Source organism: Natator depressus, chromosome 4, assembly GCF_965152275.1.
Source record: "Natator depressus isolate rNatDep1 chromosome 4, rNatDep2.hap1, whole genome shotgun sequence".
In the NCBI taxonomy this organism is placed as follows: domain Eukaryota; kingdom Metazoa; phylum Chordata; order Testudines; family Cheloniidae; genus Natator; species Natator depressus.
In genome coordinates, this window is record NC_134237.1 from 62,719,932 (window position 1) to 62,731,513 (window position 11,582).

Genomic DNA, 11,582 nt, shown 5'->3' on the forward strand with positions numbered 1-11,582 from the left:
AAGGGGGTGTAGGCTTGGGGGGGATATTTTGTGGGAATAGGAACTCCAAGTGGTCCTTTCCCGGATTCTTTGTCTAAATCACTTGGTGGTGGCAGCATACCTGAGTCCAAGGACAAATAGAGATTTGTGCCTTGGGGAAGTTTTTAACCTAAGCTGGTAGAAATAAGCTTAGGGGGTCTTTCATGCGGGTCCCCACATCTGTACCCTAGAGTTCAGAGTGGAGAGGGAACCCTGACAGTATCAAAACCATATAATTCAAGTTCAGGATTGCCAATTACCAATAGCATAGTTTCTATTGATGCAATGTTTTAATAATAGAAGCAAAAGTTTCTAATAGCAAATGATCATTTCTGTCTTCACACCCTTTGCAGTTACATTATCAAAATGACAAAATATTTTCAGGCATGGTTAATGAGGCAGAAAATCAACCCCCTTATCTCTGACTATGCAGCATTTTGATAACAGGAAAAACTAAAATGGCTTTTCCAAAGCAAAATGCATGAAGGAATATATTTTAAATTATTCAGTTACAAATAAAGAGGCTTAATATAAAGGATAAGCTCATCTTCTGATTGACAGGTGGGTGAGAAAAGTGAACTAATAGAGAAATGAGTATTGCTTTTAGAAATCCCTCACTAAAGGTTTGCTTTTTGCTCAGCCCTGGTCTACACAAGGAGTTGAGGTTGAATTTAGCAGCGTTAAATCAATTTAACCCTGCACCCGTCCACATGATGAAGCCCTTTTTTTCGACTTAAAGGGCTCTTAGAATCGATTTTCTTACTCCACCCCCGACAAAGGGATTAGCGCTGAAATTGGCCTTGCCGGGTCGAATTTGGGGTACTGTTGATGCAATTAGACGGTATTGGTCTCCAGGAGCTATTCCAGAGTGCTCCATTGTGACCGCTCTGGACAGCACTCTCAACTCCGATGCACTGGCCAGGTAGACAGGAAAAGGCCCGCGAACTTTTGAATTTCAATTTCCTGTTTGGCCAGCGTGCCAAGCTGCAGGTGAGTGCAGAGCTCATCAGCAGAGGTGACCATGCAGAGTTCATCAGCAGAGGTGACTACGATGGAGTCCCAGAATCACAAAAGAGCTCGAGCAGGACCAAACTGGAGGTACGGGATCTGATCGCTGTATGGGGAGACGAATCCGTGCTATCAGAATCATAGAATCATAGAATATCAGGGTTGGAAGGGACCTCAGGAGGTCATCTAGTCCAACCCCCTGCTCAAAGCAGGACCAATCCCCAACTAAATCATCCCAGCCAGGGCTTTGTCAAGCCTGACCTTAAAAACTTCTAAGGAAGGAGATTCTACCACCTCCCTAGGTAACGCATTCCAGTGTTTCACAACCCTCCTAGTGAAAACGTTTTTCCTACTATCCAACCTAAACCTCCCCCACTGCAACTTGAGACCATTACTCCTTGTCCTGTCCTCTTCTACCACTGAGAATAGTCTAGAACCATCCTCTCTGGAACCACCTCTCAGGTAGTTGAAAGTAGCTATCAAATCCCCCCTCATTCTTCTCTTCTGCAGACTAAACAATCCCAGTTCCCTCAGCCTCTCCTCATAAGTCATGTGTTCCATTCCAGTTTTCGAAATGCCAAAACATTTGTCAAAATCTCCCAGGGCATGAAGGACAGAGGCCATAACAGGGACCCAAAGCAGTGCCGTGTGAAACTTAAGGAGCTGAGGCAAGCCTACCAGAAAACCAGAGAGGCAAACGGCCACTCTGGGTCAGAGCCCAAAACATGCCGCTTCTATGATGAGCTGCATGCCATTTTAGGGGGTTCAGCCACCACTACCCCAGCCATGTTGTTTGACTCCTTCAATGGAGATGGAGGCAACACAGAAGCAGGTTTTGGGGACGAGGAAGATGATGATGATGAGGTTGTAGATAGCTCACAGCAAGCAAGCGGAGAAACCATTTTTCCCGACAGCCAGGAACTGTTTCTCACCCTAGACCTGGAGCCAGTACCCCCCGAATCCACCCAAGGCTGCCTCCTGGACCAGCCAGGCGGAGAAGGGGCCTCTGGTGAGTGTACCTTTTAAAATACTATACATGGTTTAAAAGCAAGCATGTTCAATGATTAATTTGCCCTGGCATTTGCAACTCTCCTGGATGTACTCCCAAAGCCTTTGCAAAAGGTTTCTGGGGAGGGCAGCCTTATTCCGTCCACCATGGTAGGACACTTTACCACTCCAGACCAGTAGCACATACTCAGGAATCATTGTAGAACAAAGCATTGCAGTGTATGTTTGCTGGCATTCAAACAACATCCATTCTTTATCTCTCTGTGTTATCCTCAGGAGTGATATCATTCATGGTCACCTGGTTGAAATAGGGTGCTTTTCTTAAGGGGGCAGAGGTGCCCGTTCCTGCTGGGCTGTTTGCCTGTGGCTGAACAGAAATGTTCCCCGCTGTTAGCCACGGGGAGGGGGGAGGGACTAGCCATGTGATGGGGGGAGGCAAAATGCAACCTTGGAAGGTGCTATGTATGTAATGTTAACAGCAAGGTTTACTGTGAAAGAGTGTACCCATTTTATAGAACAATGTGTCTTTTTAAATACCACTGTCCCTTTTTTTTCCCCTCTACCAGCTGCATGTGTTTCAAGGATCAAGGAACTTCTCCTTCCCAAAGGCTAGCGAAGATTAGAAGGCGAAAAAAATGCACTCGTGATGAAATGTGCTCTGAGCTCATGCGTCCTCCCACACTGACAAAGCACGGACAAATGCGAGGAGGCAGACAATGTCAGAGTCCAGGAAAGCACAAAATGACCGGGAGGAGAGGTGGCAGGCTGAAGAGAGTAAGTGGCGGGCTGAAGAGAGGGCTGAAGCTGAAAGGTGGCAGCAGCGTGATGAGAGGAGGCAGGATACAATGCTGAGGCTGCTGGAGGATCAAACTAATATGCTCCAGTGTATGGTTGAGCTGCAGGAAAGGCAGCAGGAGCACAGACCGCTGCTACAGCCCCTGTGTAACCAACCGCCCTCCTCCCCAGGTTCCATAGCCTCCACACCCAGACGCCCAAGAACATGGTGGGGGGGCCTTTGGCCACTCCACCCCAGAGGATTGCCCAAGCAACAGAAGGATGGCATTCAATAAGTTTTATACTTTTAAAGTTCTGTGTGGCCTTTTCCTTCCCTCCTCCACCACCTCTCCTGGTGCTTCTCTCCTCCACCACCCCTCCCGGGCTACCTTGGCAATTATCCCCCTATTTGTGTGATGAATAAATAAAGAATGCATGAATGTGAAGCAACAATGACTTTATTGCCTCTGCAAGCAGTGATCAAGGGGAGGGTGGTGAGCTTACATGGAAGTAGAGTGAACCAAGGGGCGGGGGGGTTTCATCAAGGAGAAACAAACAGAACTTTCACATCATAGCCTGGCCAGTCATGAAACTGGTTTTCAAAGCTTCTCTGATGCGCACCACGCCCTCCTGTGCTCTTCTAACCGCCCTGGTGTCCGGCTGCACGTAACCAGCGGCCAGGCGATTTGATTCAACCTCCCACCCCTCCATAAACATCTCCCCCTTACTCTCACAGATATTGTGGAGCGCACAGCAAGCAGTAATAACAGTGGGAATATTGGTTTTGCTGAGGTCTAACTGAGTCAGTAAACTGCGCTAACATGCTTTTAAACATCCAAATGTACATTCTACCACCATTCTGCACTTGCTCAGCCTGTAGTTGAACAGCTCCTGACTACTGTCCAGGCTGCCTGTGTACGGCTTCATGAGCCATGGCATTAAGGGGTAGGCTGGGTCCCCAAGGATAACTATAGGCATTTCAACATCCCCAAAGGTTATTTTCTGGTCTGGGAATAAAGTCCCTTCCTGCAGCTTTTGAAACAGACAAGAGTTCCTGAAGATGCGAGCGTCATGTACCTTTCTCGGCCATCCCACATTGATGTTGGTGAAACGTCCCTTGTGATCCACCAGTGCTTGCAGCACCATTGAAAAGTACCCCTTTTGGTTTATGTACTCGTTGCCTTGGTGCTCCGGTCCCAAGATAGGGATATGCGTTCCGTCTATGGCCCCACCACAGTTAGGGAATCCCATTGCAGCAAAGCCATCCACTATGACCTGCACATTTCCCAGGGTCACTACCCTTGATATCAGCAGATCTTTGATTGCATTGGCTACTTGCATCGCAGCAGCCCCCACAGTAGATTTGCCCACTCCAAATTGATTCCCGACTGACCAGTAGCTGTCTGGCGTTGCAAGCTTCCACAGGGCTATTGCCACTCACTTCTCAACTGTGAGGGCTGCTCTCATCTTGGTATTCATGCGCTTCAGGGAAGGGGAAAGCAGGTCACAAAGTTCCATGAAAGTGTCCTTATGCATGCGAAAGTTTCGCAGCCACTGGGAATCGTCCCAGACCTGCAACACTATGCGGTCCCACCACTCAGTGCTTGTTTCCCAGGCCCAGAATCGGCATTGTACCGCATGAACCTGCCCCATTAGCACCATGATGCCCGCATTGCCAGGGCCCGTGCTTTAAGAGAAGTCTGTGTCCAAATCCTCATCACTCTCGTCACCGTGCTGATGTCACCTACTTGCCCGGTATCGCTTTGCCAGGTTCTGGTGCTGCATATACTGCTGGATGATGCGTGTGGTGTTTAATGTGCTCCTAATTGCCAAAGTGATCTGAGCGGGCTCCATGCTTGCCATGGTATGGCGTTTGCATAGAAGAAAGGCACGGAACGGTTGTCTGCCATTGCTCTGATGGAGGGAGGGGCAATTGATGACATGGCTTACAGGGAATTAAAATCAACAAAGGCGGTGGCTTTACATGAAGGAGAAACAAAAACAACTGTCACACAGAATGACCCCCTCAAGGATTGAACTCAAAACCCTGGGTCTAGGAGGCCAATGCTCAACCCACTAAGCTATCCCTCCCTCTGGTATTTCAGGCAGGACTGAATCTCCATTAAAGTTCTCAAGGCGCCCCTAACAGACCTCACCAAAATGATTGTCGGCTGTTGATTTCATAGAGGGAGGGAGGGGGGAGCAAATGAATACAAAACAAGTCTGGTCTATTTCTTGTTTTGATCCATTCCATCTATCTTTTACATCTTTGGCTGGCAGCAGACGGTGCAGTAGGACTTCTAGCCATCCTCATCTCCTGCCTGCTCACCATAAGATAGTACAATAGGACTGCCTGCAGGACTAAAGAGAATGACTTGGTCGAGTCACTCCTAATTTAGTCCCTGCGCCCATGACCGACCTTACAGAGGCGGCCAGGAGCACCTCGGACATGATGAGGATGGTTTTCAGGCCTATTACACCATCTGCTGCCACAAGGCAATGGGTTGCTGCTGCTGTGTAGCAATGCAGTACCACGTCTGCCATCACCCAGGAGACATACGGTGATAGTGAGCTGAGCAGGCTCTACGCTTGCTGTGGTATGGCGTCTGCACAGGTAACTCAGGAAAAAAGGCACAAAACGATTGTCTGCCATTGTTTTCACAGAGGAAGGGAGGGCCTGATGACATGTACCCAGAACCACCCACGACAATGTTTTTTGCCCCATCAGGCATTGGGATCTCAACCCAGAATTCCAATGGGAAGCAGAGACTGCGGGAACTGTGGGATAGCTACCCACAGTGCAACACTCTGGAAGTCGACGCTAGCCTCGGTACTGTGAAAGCACTCCGCCGAGTTAATGCACTTAGAGCATTTTGTGTGGGGACACACACAATCGACTACGTAAAAACGATTTCTAAAAAACCAACTTCTATAAATTCGACCTAATTTCATAGTGTAGACATAGCCTCAGAGAGTGAATGTTGCAGTGCCTTGCAGGGGCTCACATCATTTGTAAACAGTCAGCAGTCAAAGTAGTAAAAACATGCAACAATATTTCAATATCATTCTTGTTTCAAACTATTTTTTGGAAAGAGTATCACTGCAACCAAGTTGGAATGGAACAGAAACTGCACATTATCTACATTTGACAAATGATCGTGGTAACAGTGATAGCTCTTACATTTGCATAAACCATAATTCTTTATTCTGATGTTAAAAGCTCAGATTTTCAAAGGAGCCTAAGGGAGTTAGGCACTTATCACCTCTTTGAAATTCAGAGGAGTTGGGCTACCTCCCTTAGGTTCCTTTGAAAATCCTAGCCTGAGTGTTCTTTCAGATCCAGATTCCACCTGGGCCTTCTCTGAGTGCAGAGTTGAGGATGGAGGAGAAAGAGCTGTCCAAGGAGCCTTTTTGCACGGCCGATCTCTTGCACTGCCTGTAAAAGGACAAAGTACAATTGCAATCCTTGTGCTTAGATGAGCAAAGAGATTGTTCTTTCCCTATTCCACTGGGATATGCAAAAGAGGCCAGGGCTGCCTGCCTCCAAAAGCACCTTTCTCCCTGACCCTGCGTGGGTGGATGTCAAGATGATGCAGCAAGATATTAGCTAGATTATTCCTGCTACAGCAAAAATGCTCAATTAATGTATAGTATAGCTTTATTGAGGCAGCAATCTAAAACAGAAAAAGCCAAAAAAAAAAAACTTGTCCATTTTACTGATCAAAGTTTTACAAATGTTGATTGCTTCTAAACTGTCAGTAACACTTTATTTCAGGTAAGCATTGTACATGGCAATCTAATGATATGCATCTAATAGTTTTTATATCTTGTCAAATATTTGTTGACTGCATCATGATCCTGCATTTTGCTTGTGTACTAAATACTACTTTAGTGAAAAATAGTTTTTTGCACCTTATTTTTTCAGACGTTTATGTACAAAGCAAGGTAAAATGGGAGATTTCACATACACAAACTAATGAAGCTAAATACGTTTGAGTGTGACAGTCTAAATATACTCGTGTTTTAAGCCTGCTTCAGTCTTCATTTTTGTATCTAACAAGAGAAATCTGTTTTGGTGGCCCATATGTAAATATTCTGGCCTGTAAGGAAGGAAGTTCAACTAATTTAATTGCCCACATGTTTCTAGATTTTGTTTTGTTAAATACAGGACATTTTCCTTACAAGCGGTGTCAAGATAAAGGAAACTCGCCTCCCCCCGCCCTATGTTGCCAGAATGTATCTAAGCTACTACTGCACTCAGAACATTTTCTGCTGCAAATATAGGTGGTTGTTATTTTTGCCTCTGTACTGAAAACAATTTGCTAAGATAGGAGGAAGCACTTGTTTATGGTACTCCAAAACACTGCTGTCCATTTGAAAGCATCATGTTGTTTGGATCCGGCCTAATTATTACTGTGTCCAATACTGCAAAGATGCACAAGTGGTGAGGGGGAGTGGGCAGCAAGGCACACAAGGACTGCTTTGAGAGCACAAGAACGGATTTAAAGTAGGACAGACAGTTGTACTAATCTCCTCAAAAGACATGGGTAAGGGAAAGAAAAGAGGTGATGGAGCTATTGTCCTGTCCCCTGTACTAGCTAATATAGCTGCCTCACTAGAACGGAATGCAGACTACAACCACATTTCTCCTCTGGGAATCTAGAGGCCTTGAGCCTGCCCCATGAACTCCATTGGGTATTGCCTGTAAGGACTGAGGGGAAACTGAGGAAGATTTCCCTTGCAGAGAGATTAAGCATTTCCAGTGTGGTCCTATAAACTATTTCCTTGAGTTAATTCTTATGACATGCCAATTAGCTACAATAAAGGTTCTGATAGTACAGTGAAAATGTTACTTATCTTGATGACTGGAAGGGTTTTAAACGAAAATGCTAGTGAATTAGAAATAGCACCATCATGACTAAATAGATAAGCTGCTCTAAATTTCCTAAACTAATGTTAAAAAAAACATTAGAAACTTTACCTATTTAAAGTCATCACACTTTTTAAACCACAGTTTCACTAATCCACCCACACCCAGAGCCAATCCCTATGATAAAACATAGAGTTGGCTAAACCAGTAGCAAAATTACTGCCCTCCCTACCTGCACAAGTTGAGCTGAGCTGGCTTGCACAAGACTCTGTCCACTTCCCTCTTTCTCGCGACCCACCACGACATTCCCCGACTAATCCTGCGTGTTCAGGCCCCCCAGGTCTGGCGAGACTGAGAAAGAACACAGGAAGAGTATTTAGTCCTCATTTAGCAATTGCACAAGTGTGCAACCCAGCCCACAATCTGGATCTAAATAAAATAGTTAAGGAAACAGAAAATAGCATCATACAGGCAGCAAGTGATTTTTAAAAGCTTTAGTAGGGTGACTGTTCTTCAATTGCGTGGGGTTTTTTTAATACAAAGGTTTCTAGTTCACATTGATACTAACTGCATGAAAAAAATTAAAGCTGTTTTTGAGTTATAAGAAAGCAAAAAACTGTAGCTGGACAAACAGAGCCACAGCACGTATAAATTTTGGATTTTCTTCAAGAATTCATCCCCTTTCGCTAGGATTAAAAACAAATTAATTTTCCAGGAGATAAATCATCTTATTAGAAACCAAATCAGCTCACTTTATTTTGTTGTTATAAGAGAGAGATGGTTTCTCAAAATATTCATTGCTTGCTGTGTATGATATGGTTCTCTTCAAGAACTTTATCCAAAGCAGTGGGGCAAATTGCCAGCACTACTATGATGGGTCTCACATGTTCTCTTCTTGGGGCAGGGGGGAGGTAGCAGTTGTTCAGGGCACCATTTCTTACCCCTGAACTGAGGTATTAACTGGCCCACTAGGGAGGAACCTAAGCCCACCCTCTACTCTGGGTCCCAGCCCAGGGGCTCTAGGGATAGTGGTAAACCACTAGAACTAGCAGTTCCTTCCCCTGGGCTACTTCCCTCTCCTGCCCTTCAGCTTGTGGAGCTTCCTGCCCGCCCTCTGCACAAACCAGGTGTCCCTTTACCTAGAGTCTTAGTCTTCTTAGCCCACCACAGTACCTCTTCAAACTGCTCTCTGCTCCAACACCAATCCACTCTGCTTCAACTCCTCCTCTTGGCTGATTGAAGCAGGAAGTTTTTATCATGTGACTGGCTTCAAGTGCTTAATTGGCTTCAGGTGCTTTAATTAATTTATAGCAAACTTTCTTCCCTCTACAGGGAAGAAGGCTCCCTTCTGGCACTCACCTGCTGCCCTCTGGCCTAGGCTTTCCTTGCTTTTTGCCCCTGCTTTCAGCTTCCCCCCCCGATTGGGCCAGATGCTCTCCCCCTTTCTCCCCCCCCTCCTTTTTTTTTCTTCTGTTGCTTGGGTGCTGGTCGGCTGCTAGCTGGCTGTCGCCCCCCCCCCCCCGCCCACCCTCAGACGCTGCTGCCGCTCCAGCTGAGCTGAGGCCCCCGAGAGAGGGGGGGCCTGCTGGCCCACTCCCCCGGAGGGGGGGAGTGGAGGGACACAGCCCCCGGACCCAGCCGCTTGCTGTTTGTTTGTGGACCTGTATCCGGCCAAGAGAGACTCTTATCATCTGTTCCGGCATCCCTGGAATGCTACAGCTGCAAAGAAAGCCCGGAAAAGAAAAGGAAAAAGCCGTCTACCGGAGGAACACCACCTGAAGAATCTACAAATCACTGTGGAGGGGGCCTTAAGACTGAGTAACTTTCGAACTGTGCTCTTGTGTGGGGGGAGGCCTTGACTGTGTCTTGACTGTGTTTATAGGGACACGGGGTGTGGCACGGACCTGCCCCCCCGATCCATCTGTGTCCTCCCAACCCCCACACTACTATCTTCACCACTGCCCCCCTCCACCATCTTTGCTGGCTGTTTAACATCTGCCTCTGGACTCAGCTGCTTGCCCTGATTCCACCGTGTGGGCCAGAAGCACCAGCCAACCAAACAGGACTCTCTGTACAAGCGTATGGTGGTTCATGTGCCCCCCCCCCCGAATTGTCCACCCCACAGCTTGTCCCTTTTTACCTGACCCCAACTCCTGTTAACCACCTGCCACCGCCCCGCTGGGGCATCGGCAATGGAGGGCACCAGGGTGACCTCCGCCGCTGCCATGCCCATCGCCTCCCCAGACTCTAGGGGAGCCCCCCCAGCCGGCAGGAAAGGCCAGGGCAAGAAGAAGGGGAAGGGCTCCGCTAAAACCACCAGGCCCTCCATGGCAGGGACCACCCCGACTGCTGCGGCCCCACCACCGACCATGGTGTCCTTCCCCACTGCCCCCTCCACCAGCTCTGCGGGTGTCCCTTACTCAGCCCCCAGGATGTATGCCCGGGTGGTGGCAGCCCCCCCGCCTGCCGCCTCATCATCTCTCCCGCCCACCGCCTCTGCCACCATCAATAGCGGCCGGGGCCCCTTTCCCACCATGACAAGGAAGCATGGTGTCCGATGCCTCCTGGTGCCCGCCTCGCCCCATGTGGAGACCTACATGCGGGCGTTGGCAAGGGTGGTGGGGCCCTCGGCCATTGTGGCAGCCTCCAAAATGTACGGGAAGGTCGTCTTCTTCTTAGCATTGGAGGCTGCCGCCCAGGAAGCGGTGGAGAGAGGCCTGGCGGTTGGGGGGGGTGTTTGTCCCCCTAGAGCCGCTAGAGGACCTGGGCATCCGCTTGGTCCTGACCTCTGTCCCTCCTTTTCTCCCCAATGCTGCCCTGTTACCCGCCCTTTCCACCCTGGGGAAACCTGTTTCTGTTATCAGCCCTCTCCCGTTGGGCTGCAAGGACCCCACCCTCTGTCACATCTTTTCCTTCCACTGGCAAGTGCAGCTTCTACTGACGTCGGCGGCGCATGACGGAGAGGCACTCGAGGGGTCCTTCCTAGTCCCCCACCAGGGGGCCCATTACCGGGTGTACTTCTCCACGGGGGAAGCCCGGTGCTACCTCTGCCAGGCGTCGGGGCATGTCCGGAGGGACTGCCCCTTAGCCCGGCAAGGAGGGGCACCTGGGATCCCCGAGACCCGGCAGGACATCAGCCCCGTCATTGCTGATGCCCCTGGCTGCCCGGTACCTGAACCCGCCCCCCTTCCTCTTCAGACCACCACTACTCCCGCTCAGGCCTAAGGGGCACCTCCCCTACAATGCCCAGACGAGCGGGAGAGCCCCGCCCTCGCTGCTGATAATCTGGCGGGGCCTATGGAGGAGGGTGTGGCAGAGATACCACCAGGCATGGGAGAGAGCCTGCCCCAGGGAGAATCCTCCCTCCCTTATGCTGCCCCACCGTTTCCCCCCCAAGTCCCTGAGCCATCACCTCTACCCCCTGACACGACCCCTGCTAACCAGCCCCCAGATGATGCCATGGAGGGCCGGGCCCTAGTCCAGGGGAAGCGAGGCAAGTGGAAGGCTCGAGCTCTGCCTTATCCACCTGAAGCGGAGGCCCCCCAGAACACCAGGAAGGGGGACATGGATGCCGAGCCCTGCGCTTTGCCCACGAGTACGTCCCATCCACCGGTGTCAGCTGGGAAAGACGTGGCAGAACCGGAGGGTAGTGTCTCCCCTCCACGGGAGACCCTCCCCTCCACGGGAGACCCTTGAGGAAGCCTCTTCTGTCCTGACACTACCCGAAGCCCCCGTGAACCCTGAGGCAACCGTCGTGGCGGGTGCCGGCAGGGAGAACCCCGGGACAGCGGAAAGTGTCCTCTCCTCCATGTTTGAGGAGATCGAGGCCCTAGATTTGACCCCAGTCGCCCAGGGGGAGGACGACCTTTTGCCAGCAAACCTCGATCTGGGCGACCTCACTCCA

General features: G+C 49.5%; 1 long non-coding RNA gene across 1 annotated transcript; it reads right to left on the minus strand.

The window, feature by feature from the left end:
- Positions 1-6,149: 6,149 nt before the first annotated feature.
- LOC141985861 (uncharacterized) lies at positions 6,150-8,833 on the minus strand. The gene is made up of 3 exons (XR_012639039.1): positions 8,818-8,833; positions 7,911-8,029; positions 6,150-6,244 (listed from the first exon to the last, which is right to left on the minus strand). It is a non-coding gene; the product is annotated as an uncharacterized LOC141985861 (long non-coding RNA).
- Positions 8,834-11,582: the final 2,749 nt, after the last annotated feature.